This window comes from Lytechinus pictus, chromosome 13 (genome assembly GCF_037042905.1).
Source record: "Lytechinus pictus isolate F3 Inbred chromosome 13, Lp3.0, whole genome shotgun sequence".
Classification (NCBI taxonomy): domain Eukaryota; kingdom Metazoa; phylum Echinodermata; class Echinoidea; order Temnopleuroida; family Toxopneustidae; genus Lytechinus; species Lytechinus pictus.
In genome coordinates, this window is record NC_087257.1 from 22,112,445 (window position 1) to 22,132,431 (window position 19,987).

A 19,987-nucleotide genomic window follows, 5' to 3' on the forward strand; every position below is an offset into this window, starting at 1 on the left:
CAACGGATCTCACGACATGTCATTTATTTAAAGAACAGAAGTGGAAAAATGTTTGAATGAAGTTTAATGAAGTAAACCATTGTGCAATTCATCACAACAACAAAAAATTCTCGCTCCTGGGTGAGCTTGAACCACCAACCTTTCGGTTAACAGCCGAACGCGCTAACCAATTACGCCACAGAAGCTTTGAACTATATTCATCTAGCAAGTCTCTTAATAGAATATCTTTGTCTGAAACAAATGTATAAATTTTGAGAAGTTAGTAAAGAATATTTCCCCCAGTAGGAATATTCAAAATGGATTTCCTTATAGTTTGAAAGACAAAATAGTATGTAACAAAGGATAGAGAGGGTGTTTCATATCATTTTATTCTAATACTGACACTGTATTGGTCTGGCTAGTCACTAGAAAACATTCAAGTTTCATTCCAGAAAAAAAAACATACACATCTATATTACAGGTCAGAAGGAATTACAAAAATAATTATTGTAGGCGAAACATGTAGATTCAGACAAAAAAAAAATATATCGCTCCTGGGTGGGCACGAACCACCAACCTTTCGGTTAACAGCCGAACGCGCTAGCCGATTGCGCCACAGAAGCTACGATGTAATGACGTATTTAATTTTTTAAGTGTATTTGATAATGACCAAACAACACCATGAACTACATTCTTTTTTTTTTACTTAAACGGAAAACGGTATTGGAACCATTTTGTTGTAAATCATCAATGATTTGTTATTACTGCGAGAATTATCGTCGATAAACGTCTATTACGAATAAATACAGTCTACAATTAAAGGGGAATAATATAACTACAATTTGTCCGTGTAAGACAGATTCCCTAAGTTCTGCTTAATTGCATCAAAGCTTCTGTGGCGCAATCGGTTAGCGCGTTCGGCTGTTAACCGAAAGGTTGGTGGTTCAAGCCCACCCAGGAGCGATGTAAATATTTTTTTCTAGTTGAAAGATCTCTCCATTCTTTTTGACCACACAGTTTATCCAGACCACAAAAGTAGATACAACTTGGACAAAACAAATAAAAATTTAACTTTCACGAGATCAATAAAGCAATTCTGTGTACAAAGAAAGCAAACCCAAGTAAAAATTTAATATTTAATACTAAGTATTAAAGATATCTAGAGGCCCTATTTGGTAGAGGGGGGCTAAAAAAAAGGACAATTGCGTGTAAAAATTATATTTCAAAACAGCCCCCCCCCCCCAAAAAAAAAAAAAAAAAAAGGTTAGAAAATTCGAAAGTTGCTAAGGGTTGTAATTGCTACATATATATTAAGCAAAAAATACTATACTATAAGGAACGGCATGACTGTAGAGTAGAACATTATTGTCCCGATTGAAAAAAAAAAGTGCTTATAGGAGAACAATTAAAATTCATGATATTCAAAGGTCAAGTTCACCAAGATATCAAATTGATTTAAATAAAAAGTATTTAAAAAAAGATAAAGCAAACAAACTCAAACAATCTTGACGCTCAGTAATATAGTCACGAAACCTTCTTGAGTCTTGATTGGACGAAAGTTTCTCCAGTGGGAGCGGCATGATCAGAGACAATTAAAATTGACCAATCAGTGAGGTCTATTACGTAACGCGGTCTTTTGTCTCTTCCCCATAACCGCGCCTATCAATAGCTGTCATTAGTCTCAACATTTTCTTTAATCAAAAGGAGGGATTTATTGTTTTTAGGAGTTATTAAATGGAAATAACGATGATTACGTAACTTTGGAATTCTTGATAATGTTTTAAAAACGAATAATTTCATCGGAGCTTCTGTGGCGCAATCGGTTAGCGCGTTCGGCTGTTAACCGAAAGGTTGGTGGTTCAAGCCCACCCAGGAGCGACAAGTAGATATTTTGCTGCAAATCTATATTATTTTGTTCAGAAAAAGCTATATAAACCTACATTCTAATCTGTATTATCGTGATCATAAATATATTTTTTTCTTAAAATTATAAGAAATTTCATATTGTGAATGATTACGAACTTTATGCATTCTTATGTGTAGATAAAAATGACAGATAGTAATAATGGCAGGAATAAAGATGAGAGAGGCAAAAAAAAATCAATAAACTACATAATATGTCAAAAGCAAATAATAATTGGAATGCGACAATACACATAAAAAATAACCAGGGTCATTTATAAATATCAACCAGCTAAACCAGCATAATTATTTTGTTTTATTTTGACTTCACGTGAAGGTAGCACCCGAACAGTGTCAGAAGTTTGCGTGAGTATATTTTGGAAAAAATAAAATGCGTTGGCCGGGAATCGAACCCGGGTCAACAATGCTAACCACTATACCACCACCGCTTTACTCGATTTTTCTTGTCAGCTCATGAAGATTATTCGAGTCGAGCTGTCGTTTCCTCAGTAACAAGAAACTTATGTGCGAATTAGTTTCAGATTGTATAGAAGTTCAAAGTCCTGGGAAATGGAAAGCTCGGAATCAAATTGCGTCATGATAAGAAGAAAGCAAAATACAAATACAAATGAAACTAAGGTCCACCAAAATAGCTGCGATGAAAATTAAATCAAATATTCAACAGCAATAAGTTATTTTATTAAAAGAAAATTTCGAGAAAATTTTCAATTCGTCACGTAAAATCACAAAGACTGCAAAGGAATAGTAATTACATTCCTATACATTAACGATTTTGAGACAAATATTAGGAGAATCCTTAATGATAATCATATATGTTTGAATTATAATAAAAAATTTCTGATTGATATACTATCTCAAAATTATAATAATTTGCTAGCACCACTGTTCCGATAATACAAAATTTTTGTATTTATTCTGAAATGTTGCTATTTATTCTCAATTGACAAAAAGCGATATACAAAACTTATCAACATTTTAACAAAAGAGGGGAGTCTTTTTTAACATCCATGTGCATATACTAGCGAATTGTTAGCAAGTGTACAATACAACTAAGACATAATGCCTCATTTTGGCAGACTTCCATTCATCTATTCATTGATAAAGTTTTTACACTAAATATGTTTGTCGTTTTTTTTGTGTTCTGAAGGCTGAAGGGCCTTTTATTTCGATATTTGTTTTTCAAACTTTCGATGTACTTGTAACGTGACAGTGACATTTCGCGAGATTTTCCTGTCAGCTTGGAGATAGAAGTTTCATGCTGTCAATATTCGACTGTAGTATAATCAGGGAACTGGCAGGTTCACAAGGAGGAGTCGCTTTAGCCACGTCGGCGTTTTTGCCATGTTGCTATATACGGAGGGGTACCAAAAGCTACCCGATCCAATCGAATTTGGAATTTAGTTTTTATCCTAAACATTCACTTTTAAACTCAAATTCAAATCCCTTGAGCTTTAAAAATATTTGTTTAGGATTAAAACAAAATCCGAAGTTCGATTTGTCCCTAAAACAGTCCACCTGTATGAATTGATTTTAAATCCTTGCAATTTAGAGCGTAATATTATTTGTGGATTCTAAGTTCGTCGAGTAAACGGTGCAGAGAAGAACCAACTATTTCTAGCAGCTTTTGTAGACGTTTACAATGTTAGTCATTAAATAAATTAACATAAATTAAAGACACCGCTACATCGTAGCTTCTGTGGCGCAATCGGCTAGCGCGTTCGGCTGTTAACCGAAAGGTTGGTGGTTCGAGCCCACCCAGGAGCGAGATTTTTTGTCTGAATCGACATGTTTCGCTAACAAGAATAATTGTTTTTTTAATTCCTTTTGACCTGTAATGTAGATGTGTATTTTTTCCTTCAAATTATATGAAAATCAATTGTTTTTGTATACTCCTATACTAACGAAATATTCTATTACGATTCAAGTCTACATTCTTTTTAAACAAATGTGTTTTTCTGAAATGAAAGTGAACTGTTTTCTAGTGACTTGCCAGACTAATGCTAACGTCAAAGCTTCTGTGGCGCAATCGGTTAGCGCGTTCGGCTGTTAACCGAAAGGTTGGTGGTTCAAGCCCACCCAGGAATGATTATTTTTTGTTGTGATGAATTGCAAGACGGTTTATTTCATTAAACTTCATTCAAACAATTTTTCACTTTCTTTTCCACTTCTTTCTTTAAGTTAAATAAATGACATGTCGCACAGTCTGTTGACAAATACACAAAGGTAGAATAGCATTTTTTCCCTTAAAAGTAGTAATAATGTTGTTTTATGAATTAATTTTATAAGAAAGTGTTTTGCCATCCCAAAACATACATCAATTATCCAAGTAGTATGATGATTAGTTCAACTATGCGTTCTCTATAAAACTATTTTGGGGAAAAGAAAAAAAGACACTATACGTGATGAATTTACCGCCTAAAAAGTTTATATCGCTCCTGGGTGGGCTTGAACCACCAACCTTTCGGTTAACAGCCGAACGCGCTAACCGATTGCGCAACAGAACCTTTGATGCAATTATATCTGAAAAATTCTTTCAAGTAAAATGCCAACTTCAAATTGTCACAGCTCGCTGAGTAGTAAAAACAAGTGAGTTAGTTAACTGGGACTTTCTTTAAAAAATATTATTATTTCAACATGTTGGAATCCCATTTCCATATTAAATAATCTTTTTGATATGTTTGGAAGCCCTCTTATATACATGCTGCAAGTAATAAATATTAAAACCGATTAAAATGATTGTATGTGAATGAAATAACATTATTCTTACATTTGACATAAAACATTATTTTTATGTATTTATATACACGGCCACTTTGAAAGATAGTCATTAGTTGATTGATTGTTATTTTATAGTTTTTTATAAAATAGATCAAATCATATCAAATGTTCAAAAGAAAAGGGGGAGGGAAATGTTTGTCGCTTTATGTATCGTGTTTTAAATCAGTCCTTAAATTAATTTAAAAGGGGATGAATGGATGCAACTGAACAGTATATCAGTAGTTTGTGCGAACATATTTTGCTCTAGTATAAGGAACAGAAGGTGGAAAATAATGCGTTGGCCGGGAATCGAACCCGGGTCAATTGCTTGGAAGGCAACTATGCTAACCACTATACCACCAACGCTTCGCACGGCTCACTAATATAGTTCATGAACTTTATCAGAGTCGAATTTGTCGTTTCCTTGGTAACCATAAACTTTGGTGGATTAGTTCCAGATGGTAGAAGTGTAGCGCCCCTGGAAATTAAAACCTCGGGATCAATCAAGTCATGAAATGAAGAAGCAACCCCCCCCCAAAAAAAAAAAAAAAGGATTTTTTTTTTTTTTTTTTTTTTTTTTGGGGGGGGGGATGAATTGCACGATGGCTTATTTCATTTAACTTCATTCAAACAATTTCCACTTCTGTTCTTTCTTTAAGTTGAATAAATGACATGTCGTGCAGTCTGTTGACAAATACAAAAAGACAAAATAGCATTTTTTTTTCTTTAAAGTAATGATAATATTATTTTATGAAATAAGGAAAGTGAAATTCGATTTGCCACCGAAAGCATACATAAATCATCAAAATATTAGGATGATTATGTTCAACTCTGCATTCCCTATAAACTATTTTGGGGAAAAAGAAAACGAAAGACACTATACGTGATGAATTTTACCGCCAAATAATTTCATCTGGGTGGGCTTGAACCACCAACCTTTCCGTTAACAGCCAAACGCGCTAACCGATTGCGCCACAGAAGCTTCGATGTAATATTATCTCAAATTTTTTTCAAGTAAAAACTTTACATCGTCACAGCTCGCTGAGTAGCAAGAACAGGTGAGTTGACTGGGACTTGGGTCTTTCTATTAAAGCAAATATGGTGTCAACCACATACCACTACTCTATATCAATTATTTTTCGTAAAAATACATATATCATTTCAACACTTTGAATTCCATTTCCATATACAAATAACATTGTTGACATGTTTGGAAGCCCATCTGACATGCTGTAAGTAATAAAGATTAAAACTGATTAAAATAATTGTATGTGAATGATATAACATTATTCTTACATTTAATATACAGAATTGCTTTTGTATATTTATATGCACTGTCTGTTTGAAAAATAGTCATAAGCCGATGGAGGGCTATTTTCCCGTGGTGAAATAAAATAGATCAAATAATATCAAATGTTCAATAGAAAAAGGATTAAAACAAGTCAAGAAAGGGGAAAATGATTGTCACTTTATCGTGTTTATGTTTGATGTTTTAAAACAGTCCATAAATGAAGTCAAAGGGGAACGTTTGAATGGATGCAACTGAACAGTATCAGAAGTTTGAGTGAGCTGATATAGTGCTCCAGTATAAGGAACAGAGGAAAAAAAGTATTGCGTTGGCCGGGAATCGAACCCGGGTCAATTGCTTGGAAGGCAACTATGCTAACCACTATACCACCAACGCTTTACATATTTACTCGACTTTTCTTGTCAGCTCATGAAGGTTATTCGAGTCGAGTTGTCGTTTCCTACTTATGCGCGGATTAGTTCCAGATTGTAGAAGTTCAAAGTCCATGGAAATGGAAAGCTCGGAATCAATTGCGTCATGAATATAAGAAATCAAAATACGAATACAAATTAAACTAAGGTCCACCAAAATAGCTGGAATGAAAATGAAATGTTCAACAACAACAATAGGTTATTTAAGTAAAAGCAAGTTTCGATAAAAAGTTAAATTCGTCTCGGAAAAGCACAAAAGACTGCAAAGGAATATTAATGACATCCGTATACAATTTTAGAATGGTTTTTAGACAAATATTATGAGAATTATTCATTCATTTTTCATTCATTTCATCTGGGAATCCTTAATGATAATCACATATCTTTGAATTATGATAAAATTCTTCTGATTGATATAATCTCAAAATTATAATAATTTACTAGCACCACTGTTCCGAACATCCGATAATACAAAATGTTGGTATTTAAACTTATCAGTATTCTAACAAAAGGGAGAAGCCTTTTTTCTAACATCCATGTGCATATACTAGCGAATTGCCAGTGTACAATACAACTAAAACATAATACCCCATTTTTGACAGACATCCATTTATATATCCAGTGATAAAGTTTTATACACGAAATATGTTTGTCGTTCTTTTTGTTCTGAAGGGCCGTTTATTTCGATTTTTTCAAACTTTCGATGTACTTGCATGGGCGGAAATCCCAGGGGGGACAGGGGGACGTGTCCCCCCTACTCAAAATAGTAGGGGGGACACAATATCAAATGTTCCCCCTACTATTTCTGGTCTTTTATGATGGTAAGAAATTCATCATTCAAAATCGAAATAAAACATGTATTTTAGGACGAGATGACCTTAATTTTTGGATGATAACCTTTTTTTTTTTTTGCTTGTCAAATTTATTTTCGTCGAAATGACCTGAAATGTGGGGTGATAACCTTTTTTTTTTTTTTGCGTGTCAAAATTTTCAGCCCCTTGTCCCCCCTACCTTTTGGGAGAGATTTCCGCCCCTGTGTACTTGTTACGTGACAGTGACATTTCGCGAGATTTTCCTGTCAGCTTGGAAATTGAAGTTTACTTTCATGCTGTCAATGTTCGACCGTAGTATAATCAGGGAAGTTGGAAGTTCACAAGGAAGAGTAGCCACGTCGGCGTTTTTGCCACGTACTGTACCTATACACGGAGGGGTGCCGGAAGCTACCCGATCCAGTCGAATTTGGAATATTGTTTTAATCCTAAACATTCACTTTTAAACTTAAACTCAAATTCAAATCCCTTGAGCTTTAGAAATATATTTTTAAGGATTAAAAATAAATCCGAAGTTCGATTTGTCCCTAAAACAGTCCACCTGTATGAATTGATTTTAAATCCTTGCAATTTAGAGCGTAAGATTATTTGTGGATTCTAAGTTCGTCGAGTAAACGGTGCAGAGAAGAACCAACTATTTCTAGCAGCTTTTGTAGACGTTTACAATGTTAGTCATCAAATAAATTAACATAAATTAAGGACACCACTACATCGTAGCTTCTGTGGCGCAATCGGCTAGCGCGTTCGGCTGTTAACCGAAAGGTTGGTGGTTCAAGCCCACCCAGGAGCGAGATTTTTTGTCTGAATCGACATGTTTCGCTAACAAGAATAATTGTTTTTTTAATTCCTTTTGACCTGTAATGTAGATGTGTATTTTTTCCTTCAAATTATATGAAAATCAATTGTTTTTGTATACTCCTATACTAACGAAATATTCTATTACGATTCAAGTCTACATTCTTTTTAAACAAATGTGTTTTTCTGAAATGAAAGTGAACTGTTTTCTAGTGACTTGCCAGACTAATGCTAACGTCAAAGCTTCTGTGGCGCAATCGGTTAGCGCGTTCGGCTGTTAACCGAAAGGTTGGTGGTTCAAGCCCACCCAGGAATGATTATTTTTTGTTGTGATGAATTGCAAGACGGTTTATTTCATTAAACTTCATTCAAACAATTTTTCACTTTCTTTTCCACTTCTTTCTTTAAGTTAAATAAATGACATGTCGCACAGTCTGTTGACAAATACACAAAGGTAGAATAGCATTTTTTCCCTTAAAAGTAGTAATAATGTTGTTTTATGAATTAATTTTATAAGAAAGTGTTTTGCCATCCCAAAACATACATCAATTATCCAAGTAGTATGATGATTAGTTCAACTATGCGTTCTCTATAAAACTATTTTGGGGAAAAGAAAAAAAGACACTATACGTGATGAATTTACCGCCTAAAAAGTTTATATCGCTCCTGGGTGGGCTTGAACCACCAACCTTTCGGTTAACAGCCGAACGCGCTAACCGATTGCGCAACAGAACCTTTGATGCAATTATATCTGAAAAATTCTTTCAAGTAAAATGCCAACTTCAAATTGTCACAGCTCGCTGAGTAGTAAAAACAAGTGAGTTAGTTAACTGGGACTTTCTTTAAAAAATATTATTATTTCAACATGTTGGAATCCCATTTCCATATTAAATAATCTTTTTGATATGTTTGGAAGCCCTCTTATATACATGCTGCAAGTAATAAATATTAAAACCGATTAAAATGATTGTATGTGAATGAAATAACATTATTCTTACATTTGACATAAAACATTATTTTTATGTATTTATATACACGGCCACTTTGAAAGATAGTCATTAGTTGATTGATTGTTATTTTATAGTTTTTTATAAAATAGATCAAATCATATCAAATGTTCAAAAGAAAAGGGGGAGGGAAATGTTTGTCGCTTTATGTATCGTGTTTTAAATCAGTCCTTAAATTAATTTAAAAGGGGATGAATGGATGCAACTGAACAGTATATCAGTAGTTTGTGCGAACATATTTTGCTCTAGTATAAGGAACAGAAGGTGGAAAATAATGCGTTGGCCGGGAATCGAACCCGGGTCAATTGCTTGGAAGGCAACTATGCTAACCACTATACCACCAACGCTTCGCACGGCTCACTAATATAGTTCATGAACTTTATCAGAGTCGAATTTGTCGTTTCCTTGGTAACCATAAACTTTGGTGGATTAGTTCCAGATGGTAGAAGTGTAGCGCCCCTGGAAATTAAAACCTCGGGATCAATCAAGTCATGAAATGAAGAAGCAACCCCCCCCCAAAAAAAAAAAAAAAGGATTTTTTTTTTTTTTTTTTTTTTTTTTTTGGGGGGGGGGATGAATTGCACGATGGCTTATTTCATTTAACTTCATTCAAACAATTTCCACTTCTGTTCTTTCTTTAAGTTGAATAAATGACATGTCGTGCAGTCTGTTGACAAATACAAAAAGACAAAATAGCATTTTTTTTTCTTTAAAGTAATGATAATATTATTTTATGAAATAAGGAAAGTGAAATTCGATTTGCCACCGAAAGCATACATAAATCATCAAAATATTAGGATGATTATGTTCAACTCTGCATTCCCTATAAACTATTTTGGGGAAAAAGAAAACGAAAGACACTATACGTGATGAATTTTACCGCCAAATAATTTCATCTGGGTGGGCTTGAACCACCAACCTTTCCGTTAACAGCCAAACGCGCTAACCGATTGCGCCACAGAAGCTTCGATGTAATATTATCTCAAATTTTTTTCAAGTAAAAACTTTACATCGTCACAGCTCGCTGAGTAGCAAGAACAGGTGAGTTGACTGGGACTTGGGTCTTTCTATTAAAGCAAATATGGTGTCAACCACATACCACTACTCTATATCAATTATTTTTCGTAAAAATACATATATCATTTCAACACTTTGAATTCCATTTCCATATACAAATAACATTGTTGACATGTTTGGAAGCCCATCTGACATGCTGTAAGTAATAAAGATTAAAACTGATTAAAATAATTGTATGTGAATGATATAACATTATTCTTACATTTAATATACAGAATTGCTTTTGTATATTTATATGCACTGTCTGTTTGAAAAATAGTCATAAGCCGATGGAGGGCTATTTTCCCGTGGTGAAATAAAATAGATCAAATAATATCAAATGTTCAATAGAAAAAGGATTAAAACAAGTCAAGAAAGGGGAAAATGATTGTCACTTTATCGTGTTTATGTTTGATGTTTTAAAACAGTCCATAAATGAAGTCAAAGGGGAACGTTTGAATGGATGCAACTGAACAGTATCAGAAGTTTGAGTGAGCTGATATAGTGCTCCAGTATAAGGAACAGAGGAAAAAAAGTATTGCGTTGGCCGGGAATCGAACCCGGGTCAATTGCTTGGAAGGCAACTATGCTAACCACTATACCACCAACGCTTTACATATTTACTCGACTTTTCTTGTCAGCTCATGAAGGTTATTCGAGTCGAGTTGTCGTTTCCTACTTATGCGCGGATTAGTTCCAGATTGTAGAAGTTCAAAGTCCATGGAAATGGAAAGCTCGGAATCAATTGCGTCATGAATATAAGAAATCAAAATACGAATACAAATTAAACTAAGGTCCACCAAAATAGCTGGAATGAAAATGAAATGTTCAACAACAACAATAGGTTATTTAAGTAAAAGCAAGTTTCGATAAAAAGTTAAATTCGTCTCGGAAAAGCACAAAAGACTGCAAAGGAATATTAATGACATCCGTATACAATTTTAGAATGGTTTTTAGACAAATATTATGAGAATTATTCATTCATTTTTCATTCATTTCATCTGGGAATCCTTAATGATAATCACATATCTTTGAATTATGATAAAATTCTTCTGATTGATATAATCTCAAAATTATAATAATTTACTAGCACCACTGTTCCGAACATCCGATAATACAAAATGTTGGTATTTAAACTTATCAGTATTCTAACAAAAGGGAGAAGCCTTTTTTCTAACATCCATGTGCATATACTAGCGAATTGCCAGTGTACAATACAACTAAAACATAATACCCCATTTTTGACAGACATCCATTTATATATCCAGTGATAAAGTTTTATACACGAAATATGTTTGTCGTTCTTTTTGTTCTGAAGGGCCGTTTATTTCGATTTTTTCAAACTTTCGATGTACTTGCATGGGCGGAAATCCCAGGGGGGACAGGGGGACGTGTCCCCCCTACTCAAAATAGTAGGGGGGACACAATATCAAATGTTCCCCCTACTATTTCTGGTCTTTTATGATGGTAAGAAATTCATCATTCAAAATCGAAATAAAACATGTATTTTAGGACGAGATGACCTTAATTTTTGGATGATAACCTTTTTTTTTTTTTGCTTGTCAAATTTATTTTCGTCGAAATGACCTGAAATGTGGGGTGATAACCTTTTTTTTTTTTTTGCGTGTCAAAATTTTCAGCCCCTTGTCCCCCCTACCTTTTGGGAGAGATTTCCGCCCCTGTGTACTTGTTACGTGACAGTGACATTTCGCGAGATTTTCCTGTCAGCTTGGAAATTGAAGTTTACTTTCATGCTGTCAATGTTCGACCGTAGTATAATCAGGGAAGTTGGAAGTTCACAAGGAAGAGTAGCCACGTCGGCGTTTTTGCCACGTACTGTACCTATACACGGAGGGGTGCCGGAAGCTACCCGATCCAGTCGAATTTGGAATATTGTTTTAATCCTAAACATTCACTTTTAAACTTAAACTCAAATTCAAATCCCTTGAGCTTTAGAAATATATTTTTAAGGATTAAAAATAAATCCGAAGTTCGATTTGTCCCTAAAACAGTCCACCTGTATGAATTGATTTTAAATCCTTGCAATTTAGAGCGTAAGATTATTTGTGGATTCTAAGTTCGTCGAGTAAACGGTGCAGAGAAGAACCAACTATTTCTAGCAGCTTTTGTAGACGTTTACAATGTTAGTCATCAAATAAATTAACATAAATTAAGGACACCACTACATCGTAGCTTCTGTGGCGCAATCGGCTAGCGCGTTCGGCTGTTAACCGAAAAGTTGGTGGTTCGAGCCCACCCAGGAGCGAGATTTTTTTGTCTGAATCGACATGTTTCGCTAACAAGAATAATTGTTTTTTAATTCATTTTGACCTGTAATGTAGATGTGTATTTTTTCCTTCAAATTATATGAAAATCAATTGTTTTTGTATACTCCTATACTAACGAAATATTCTATTACGATTCAAGTCTACATTCTTTTTAAACAAATGTGTTTTTCTGAAATGAAAGTGAACTGTTTTCTAGTGACTTGCCAGACTAATGCTAACGTCAAAGCTTCTGTGGCGCAATCGGTTAGCGCGTTCGGCTGTTAACCGAAAGGTTGGTGGTTCAAGCCCACCCAGGAATGATTATTTTTTGTTGTGATGAATTGCAAGACGGTTTATTTCATTAAACTTCATTCAAACAATTTTCCACTTTCTTTTCCACTTCTTTCTTTAAGTTAAATAAATGACATGTCGCACAGTCTGTTGACAAATACACAAAGGTAAGATAGCATTTTTTCCCTTAAAAGTAGTAATAATGTTGTTTTATGAATTAATTTTATAAGAAAGTGTTTTGCCATCCCCAAAACATACATCAATTATCCAAGTAGTATGATGATTAGTTCAACTATGCGTTCTCTATAAAACTATTTTGGGGAAAAGAAAAAAAGACACTATACGTGATGAATTTACCGCCTAAAAAGTTTATATCGCTCCTGGGTGGGCTTGAACCACCAACCTTTCGGTGAACAGCCGAACGCGCTAACCGATTGCGCAGCAGAACCTTTGATGCAATTATATCTGAAAATTTCTTTCAAGTAAAATGCCAACTTCAAATTGTCACAGCTCGCTGAGTAGTAAAAACAAGTGAGTTAGTTAACTGGGACTTGGGCCTTTCTCTTATAGCAAATATTTTTTCTTTAAAAAAAATATCATTTCAACACTTGGAATCCCATTTGATTTCCATATAAAAATAATCTTGTTGGTATGTTAGGAAGCCCTCTGACATACTGCAAGTAATAAAGATTTAAACTGATTAAAATAATTGTATGTGAATGAAATAACATTAACCTTACATTTGATATAAAGAATTGTTTTTATGTATTTATATGCACGGCCTCTTTGAAAGATAGTCATTAGTTAATTGATTGCTATTTTATAGTGGTGAAATAAAATAGATCAAATCATATCAAATGTTCAAAAGAAAAGGGGGAGGGAAATGTTTGTCGCTTTATGTTTCGTGTTTTAAATCAGTCCATAAATGAATTAAAAGGAGATGAATGGATGCAACTGAACAGTATCAGTAGTTTGTGTGAGCATATTTTGCTCTAGTATAAGGAACATAAGGGGAAAAAATAATGCGTTGGCCGGGAATCGAACCCGGGTCAATTGCTTGGAAGGCAACTATGCTAACCACTATACCACCAACGCTTCGCACGGCTTTTCAGGTTAGTTCATAAACTTTATCGGAGTAGAATTCGTCGTTTCCTTGGTAACCATAAAATTTGGTGGATTAGTTCCAGATGGTAGAAGTGTAGCACCCCTGGAAATTAAAACCTCGGGATCAATCAAGTCATGAAATGAAGAAGCAACCCCCCCCCCCAAAAAAAAAAAAAGGATAGAAATAAAACTAAGATCTATCAAAATAGCAAGAATGAATATGGAAATAAATATTAAAACAACAATAAATAATTAATTCTATTTGAGGTAAAAGTAAATTTCGAGAAAATCATAATTTGTCTAAAAAATCAAAATTCTGCAACGCAAAGAAATTACAAGGCATTTTAAAACAATTCAATGATTTGAAGACAAATATTTGGAGAATCCTTAATGATAATCATATGAGGTAATGAAATTCAATATCCACTGTACAATAAAACAAATTTGAATTTGGTATTGCCTATACTTCGCTAATTATAGAATGCACAATTCGCTATCTATATAATTATTATTTTTTCTAACAAAAAGGGGACATCTTGTTCAAAATATAATAGGGAATTATTAGTGAGTATACATAGTACAACTCAGATATGAAGACAGTCTACTTCTTGGCATCCATTTATTCATTCATTGTATGAATTGTACACGAAATATTTTTGTCGTTACTAATTTTTTCAAACTTTTTATGTACCTGTCAAACCTTTGTGTATGGATGTGTGTTCGAGATTTCGCTGTCAATGTCCGGTCGTAGTGTATATTTCACATGGAGAAGTTGATTAAAGCCACGTCGGCGTTTTTGCCACGTAGCAATACACCAAGGGGTGCCGGTGTAGCGGTAGATCCGGTACTAGGCAGATATGGTTCTAGGAACACTATCTGCCAGCGGATCGTGGTCCGCTTCACCGGAACTATACGAACCCGCTATCCCAGGTCAATTTCATCCTAGTGTGTGAAAGTAATAACCTTCCTTTTCTTTTTTTTCTTTATTTTTCTTCAGGGTATTAATACGCAAATCGCTCATCTGTCTGCCCTCCACTCTCTCCCCCCCCCCTCTCTCTCTCTCTCTCTCTTCTCTCAATTATTATAAATATAAAAATTGTGCCTACATGTGTCTGTATTGTTTAATTGAGTTGAACATTTTGTCCTGTTTAATTTCTGTTTGGATGGACTTCATTCAGTACAGCAAAATTAGAGAGAGGGGAAAGTTTGCTTTTTACATTTTCTTTTTCCCTAAACAATTTCTACGGACCGTAAAGTTGAATATAATTGTCATAAATTTAAAGGGAAACAAATAAAAACTAGATTTTAATTCGTCATGCGGACGAATTAGGTGGTCTGTCGTAGAAAGATAAATACTAGATAAACATACATAATTATTTATATAAATGAGTAGATATACGATTGAAAGATAAATAGACAGTCAGATAGACATATATATTTAAACAGATACACATAAGAAAGATAGATAAACATACATAATAATTGAAACATATAAATATATATTAGATTGAAAGATAAATGGATCGATAGACAGATAGACAAATTCAAACAGATAGATATACGATAGATAGATAGATAGAACATAGATAGATAGAAAATAGATAGATAGAAAGACAGACAGACATACAGATAGAGAGATAGATATATAGAAAGAAAGAAAGATAGATAAATATATCATGTAGGTAGATAGATAGAAAGATAGATATATATATATATAGACAGATAGATAGATAGATAGAGAGAGAGAGAGAGACAGTCAGATTGATATAGAAAGATAGACATATTCAAACCGATAGATATATATTAGAGAAATAGATATATAGATAGATAGATAGCCAGACAGACATAAATATAGATAGATAGATAGATAGATAGATAGAGACAGGCAGGTAGATGGATATAGATAGACATATTTAAACAGATAGATATATATATTAATGGCAAAAAGAAGCTGCTGAAAACTGCTTATCTAATAAAAGAGAGCCAATGGAGTAAATTAGAAAGTCAAAAGGGGCCTAAGCTTTCGATCCTAGCAGAATCTTCGTCGGAGGCAAAATGACAAACATATAAAGTGGAACAGAAAAATCAAACATATATGGATAAAACAAGACACATTAGATAAGGAGGATCACATGGGAGTGATTCAACAGCAGAAAAGGAGATCAATGGCAAAAAGAAGCTGCTGAAAACTGCTTATCTAATAAAAGAGATATATATATTAGACAGAGAGAGAGAGAGAGATAGATAGATAGACATATATATAAATATACTGTACAATGTAGGTAGATAGACATACATACAGACATATGGATAGACAGATAGAGTGAGAGAGAGAGAGGGGGGGGGGGGGAGACCTATTCAAACAGATAGATATATATTAGACAGAGAGAGGGGAAAGTTTGCTTTTTACCCTCTATTTATTTGATCACAAATATACATATTAATTTACTTTAATCACTCGTAGAGAGCCCTTCTGTGATCAATCATTATAAATATAAAAATTGTGCCTGCATGTGTCTGTATTGTTTAATTAATATTTTGAACACATAGTTTGACTAAATTGAACATTTTGTTCTGTTTAATTTCTGTTTGGATGGACTTCAGTACAGCAAAATTAGAGAAAGGGGAAAGTTTGCTTTTTACCCTCTATTCATTTGATCACAAATATGTATATTTATTTACTTTGATCACTCGTAGAGAGCCCTTCTGTCAGTTGTAAGGTCGAGACTTTCTATGAGTTGTGATTGGTCGAGAGTTTTTCTGATGGGTACGTCATCACAGACAATTAAAACCGATTAATTATTGAGGAGTTCCACTACGTAACGCGGTCTTTTGTCTCTTCCATCTTTCACAACGTCGATCAATAGCTATACCTTTTGGGTGAGCATTGTTAAAAAGAGATAATTACGTAACTCAATGTAAGACGATTTTAACAATGTGCATAAATTATATTCTTCTGCCTATGTAAATAAAATCTCCTGAAATGCTTGGGAAAAAAAGAAATTTAGAAAAGGGAAAGAAAAAAGGGAATGTCTGGAAATTAATGGAAAAGGTTTCTACTGATGGAGAGGATCTATTACGAAATGTGTGAGCAGATTTTGTCTGTGATCTCGATGTTTAAAGAAAAGGAAAATGCGTTGGCCGGGAATCGAACCCGGGTCAATTGCTTGGAAGGCAACTATGCTAACCACTATACCACCAACGCTTTACACCATCACGGCTGAAAAAAATGTTGAAAAAGTTTATTCGAATCAAGTTTGTAGTCTCATGGTAACCAACGAAACTCGTGTGCGGAAGATTTCCAGATTATAATAGACGATAGGCACTGGAAATGCGACTCGAGACATCTCTCGCATTATGTGATTAAAAACGAATATAAATAAAACTTACAGTAAGCATCAACCAATACCAATAATAATTAAATATCAAATAAATTATGTATATGTATTTTATTTTGCAACATGGAATTACTCTTAACATCAAAATGTGAGAAAATTATAATCTTGTTTTGGAAAACACAAAACACTGAACATTGGAATTACGATGCTTTTGGATAACTTTTTTTTAATGATTTTCATTCCAATATTGAAAGAAGGTACGACAATCTTTAATAATAATCGGAATAAAGTTATTCTAATAGTTAGTCCAGTCTCGTATAGTGGTCCCAATTTGTAAGCTTCAGTCTTCTTATTCCAAAATAAAGGATATATATATTACCCTACAAATCGAACTGACAAAAGGGGAAATCTATCCGTCACCGAGAGAGAGAGGGGGAGATATAAAATGGTGTATATTCTAACTCTAACTTTGATGTAAATGTATGATATGTATTATATGTATAATACTAGTACTCAAAAGGACATCGGTGTATCAGTAATGCATGAATGTGGGCCTATAGTGTAATTCACAGGGAGAACACGTAGTCAAGGGTTACAAGAAACTACCGGATCCCGTTATCTGAGCAAAATCAAGTTCATTAGACAGTTTTGAAATCACCCTGTCTTTTATTTTTAACTTTTATTTCCGGAGTATTCTTTCTTTCTGCATCTTATCGGTATTAATACACATATCACTCCTATGTTTGCCCCCCCCCCCCCACCCCCTCTCTCTCTCTCTTCTTCTTCTTCTTCTCTCAGTCATCAAGTGTCAAACTTGTGCATAGTTTGTATTGTTTAACTAAAGAGAACATTTTGTCCTGTTTCATTTCTGCTTTGGACTTCTGTACAGCGAAATTAGGAAAAATTGTGCGCTTATACCCAGTAATATATTTCAATATCTTCTATAGAGCCCTTCTATGAGTTGTGATTGGTCTAGAGTTTATCTAACAGGTGCGGCATGGTTAGAGATAATTAAACCGACCAATGGGTGAGGAGGTCTATTACGTAACGCGGTCTTTTGTCTCCTCCCCTCTCACCTCGTTGAACAATAGTTAGGTTTACCTTCTTGACAACAACAGAGACAGGAGGAGCAAAGGGAGAGAGAGAGAGGGGGGAGGGTAGACACCTATTTTTCTTTTTGTCACTTCTCTTTTAAAATCGAAATCCCCTGAACTCCTCACTTATAATTATAATTTACTGTTATCCAGGCTACAGTTACTCTACCGATATGAAAAATAAAAATGTGTGCGTCATACTGCTCATTTTTTTTTCTCACTGTACCAGAAATGGGCTGTGCAGAGCAACAAACCAATCCCCTCCTTTTTCTGGACCTTACTCTAACTCTTTCTCTCGGTCTCTCCCTGTCTCACTTTCCCACACTTTCATGTCTGAAATAATTTCATAAGAACAACATCAAAATACAGACTCATTGACGAATAGATATGCAATATAAAAATCCATTTATTCAACTTCATATCAACATGATATAGATTTGAAGCATTGGAATAAGACGCCACCAACAATACAGTACACTTCAACGAGATGGAAACTGTTAGAGTTCTGATAAAGTTCTTTGGGAAGATCTACGCTGTCATTCATTCGTTCTGGTGATGCTGACTGATGTGTCTATCCAGGCTTCTTTGTTGTGTGAACTCTGAAGGGCATCCTTTGAACGGACATCGAAACGGCTGCCCTAGGGTGTGAACGCGACGATGTTTGACCAATCGAGAAGGACTATCGAAGGGTTTCTGGCAATATTGACAGTAGTAGACATCAGTTCCCAGATGAAACCGACGATGGATGGTAAAATCGTCCTTCTTGACAAACGACATCGGGCAGAATGGACAGCAGAAGCGGAGACTTTCTGGAGTGACGGGGCGGTGATCGAGAGAAGACGGAGGTGAGCGGGCGAGACGTTTCTTCGGCGGGGATGACGTCCTTGATGATGGCCTCTTTCGATGGGACATGGAGCTCGATGAGGGTGTCGATGACGGTATCAGCCAGTTGACGACCTTTGGTTGATTAATTTCGGATGTCGACCTCCATCGTGGCTGTGGTACGCTCCTAAGTTTCGCTGAAAAGGATCTTTCAGTTAAACTCGAGGCCGGACAGAGAGGACAGTTCGAGACAAGGCAGTTAAAGACCCGGGAGGTTGGTTGTCGATGATGTCGAAGCCAGATGACCGAAGCGATGGCCTTGTTGAAATCGGGCTCGCGTACCTCGATGGGGACCGGTGAGTTAGCATTCCCAGCCATCGGAGAGCGGGTGGGTCGAGCGGAGAGGAGTTGAGTCGACCTGAGAGTAAAAAGAAAACAGGAGGGAAAATAGATAAGTATTTCAACAAACCCAAGATGCAAAGTAATTACAATGACAGATGAAAAAATGCTTTCTTTTTTAACGAAAATATTCAATTGATTTTAGGTCGTGTAAAAGACAAAAAATAACTTATGTATGATAGATGACATTGCCAAATAAATACTTACATTATTAACGCTTCCAATCCTTATGGTGATATTGTTCCAACCGCAACTTCACACTACTTTAAAAAGTAACGAGTAAAAACGATGTCTTCGTCAATATGAAATTGTGTCGAAAAAGTAAATACGTGTTCTTCGAATTGCTGTCAGATGTCTGAATGATATTCAGGTTTAATTATTAGCCCCTATTTATTTGAGTTCATATACTCCCAGTAATCTATTTCAATCAATACCATGAACCCTCCTTCCAGTCGTGATTGGTCGAGAGTTTTTCTGATGGGTGCGGCTTAATCAGAGACAATTAAAACTGACCAATCAGTGGTGAGATCTATTACGTAACTCGGTCTTTTGTCTCCCATCTCTCACCGCGCCTAACAATAGCTCGTGCATCACATTGGCATCTTC

General features: G+C 34.9%; 1 long non-coding RNA gene and 16 other non-coding genes across 17 annotated transcripts; 8 read left to right on the forward strand and 9 right to left on the reverse strand.

The window, feature by feature from the left end:
• Positions 1–111: 111 nt before the first annotated feature.
• Positions 112–185, reverse strand: TRNAN-GUU (transfer RNA asparagine (anticodon GUU)). The gene has a single exon. It is a non-coding gene; the product is annotated as a tRNA-Asn (tRNA).
• A 343-nt stretch (positions 186–528) lies between these two features.
• On the reverse strand, positions 529–602 carry TRNAN-GUU (transfer RNA asparagine (anticodon GUU)). The gene has a single exon. It is a non-coding gene; the product is annotated as a tRNA-Asn (tRNA).
• A 266-nt stretch (positions 603–868) lies between these two features.
• TRNAN-GUU (transfer RNA asparagine (anticodon GUU)) lies at positions 869–942 on the forward strand. Its single transcript has one exon. It is a non-coding gene; the product is annotated as a tRNA-Asn (tRNA).
• An 841-nt stretch (positions 943–1,783) lies between these two features.
• On the forward strand, positions 1,784–1,857 carry TRNAN-GUU (transfer RNA asparagine (anticodon GUU)). Its single transcript has one exon. It is a non-coding gene; the product is annotated as a tRNA-Asn (tRNA).
• A 1,735-nt stretch (positions 1,858–3,592) lies between these two features.
• Positions 3,593–3,666, forward strand: TRNAN-GUU (transfer RNA asparagine (anticodon GUU)). The gene has a single exon. It is a non-coding gene; the product is annotated as a tRNA-Asn (tRNA).
• Positions 3,667–3,913: 247 nt separating this feature from the next.
• Positions 3,914–3,987, forward strand: TRNAN-GUU (transfer RNA asparagine (anticodon GUU)). The gene has a single exon. It is a non-coding gene; the product is annotated as a tRNA-Asn (tRNA).
• A 966-nt stretch (positions 3,988–4,953) lies between these two features.
• TRNAG-UCC (transfer RNA glycine (anticodon UCC)) lies at positions 4,954–5,025 on the reverse strand. The gene has a single exon. It is a non-coding gene; the product is annotated as a tRNA-Gly (tRNA).
• Positions 5,026–6,271: 1,246 nt separating this feature from the next.
• Positions 6,272–6,343, reverse strand: TRNAG-UCC (transfer RNA glycine (anticodon UCC)). Its single transcript has one exon. It is a non-coding gene; the product is annotated as a tRNA-Gly (tRNA).
• Positions 6,344–7,924: 1,581 nt separating this feature from the next.
• Positions 7,925–7,998, forward strand: TRNAN-GUU (transfer RNA asparagine (anticodon GUU)). The gene has a single exon. It is a non-coding gene; the product is annotated as a tRNA-Asn (tRNA).
• Positions 7,999–8,245: 247 nt separating this feature from the next.
• TRNAN-GUU (transfer RNA asparagine (anticodon GUU)) lies at positions 8,246–8,319 on the forward strand. Its single transcript has one exon. It is a non-coding gene; the product is annotated as a tRNA-Asn (tRNA).
• A 966-nt stretch (positions 8,320–9,285) lies between these two features.
• Positions 9,286–9,357, reverse strand: TRNAG-UCC (transfer RNA glycine (anticodon UCC)). Its single transcript has one exon. It is a non-coding gene; the product is annotated as a tRNA-Gly (tRNA).
• A 1,248-nt stretch (positions 9,358–10,605) lies between these two features.
• TRNAG-UCC (transfer RNA glycine (anticodon UCC)) lies at positions 10,606–10,677 on the reverse strand. Its single transcript has one exon. It is a non-coding gene; the product is annotated as a tRNA-Gly (tRNA).
• Positions 10,678–12,258: 1,581 nt separating this feature from the next.
• On the forward strand, positions 12,259–12,332 carry TRNAN-GUU (transfer RNA asparagine (anticodon GUU)). The gene has a single exon. It is a non-coding gene; the product is annotated as a tRNA-Asn (tRNA).
• Positions 12,333–12,579: 247 nt separating this feature from the next.
• Positions 12,580–12,653, forward strand: TRNAN-GUU (transfer RNA asparagine (anticodon GUU)). Its single transcript has one exon. It is a non-coding gene; the product is annotated as a tRNA-Asn (tRNA).
• Positions 12,654–13,647: 994 nt separating this feature from the next.
• Positions 13,648–13,719, reverse strand: TRNAG-UCC (transfer RNA glycine (anticodon UCC)). The gene has a single exon. It is a non-coding gene; the product is annotated as a tRNA-Gly (tRNA).
• Positions 13,720–16,861: 3,142 nt separating this feature from the next.
• Positions 16,862–16,933, reverse strand: TRNAG-UCC (transfer RNA glycine (anticodon UCC)). The gene has a single exon. It is a non-coding gene; the product is annotated as a tRNA-Gly (tRNA).
• Positions 16,934–18,548: 1,615 nt separating this feature from the next.
• Positions 18,549–19,912, reverse strand: LOC129274735 (uncharacterized). Its single transcript, XR_010295516.1, has 2 exons — positions 19,589–19,912; positions 18,549–19,400 (listed from the first exon to the last, which is right to left on the reverse strand). It is a non-coding gene; the product is annotated as an uncharacterized LOC129274735 (long non-coding RNA).
• Positions 19,913–19,987: the final 75 nt, after the last annotated feature.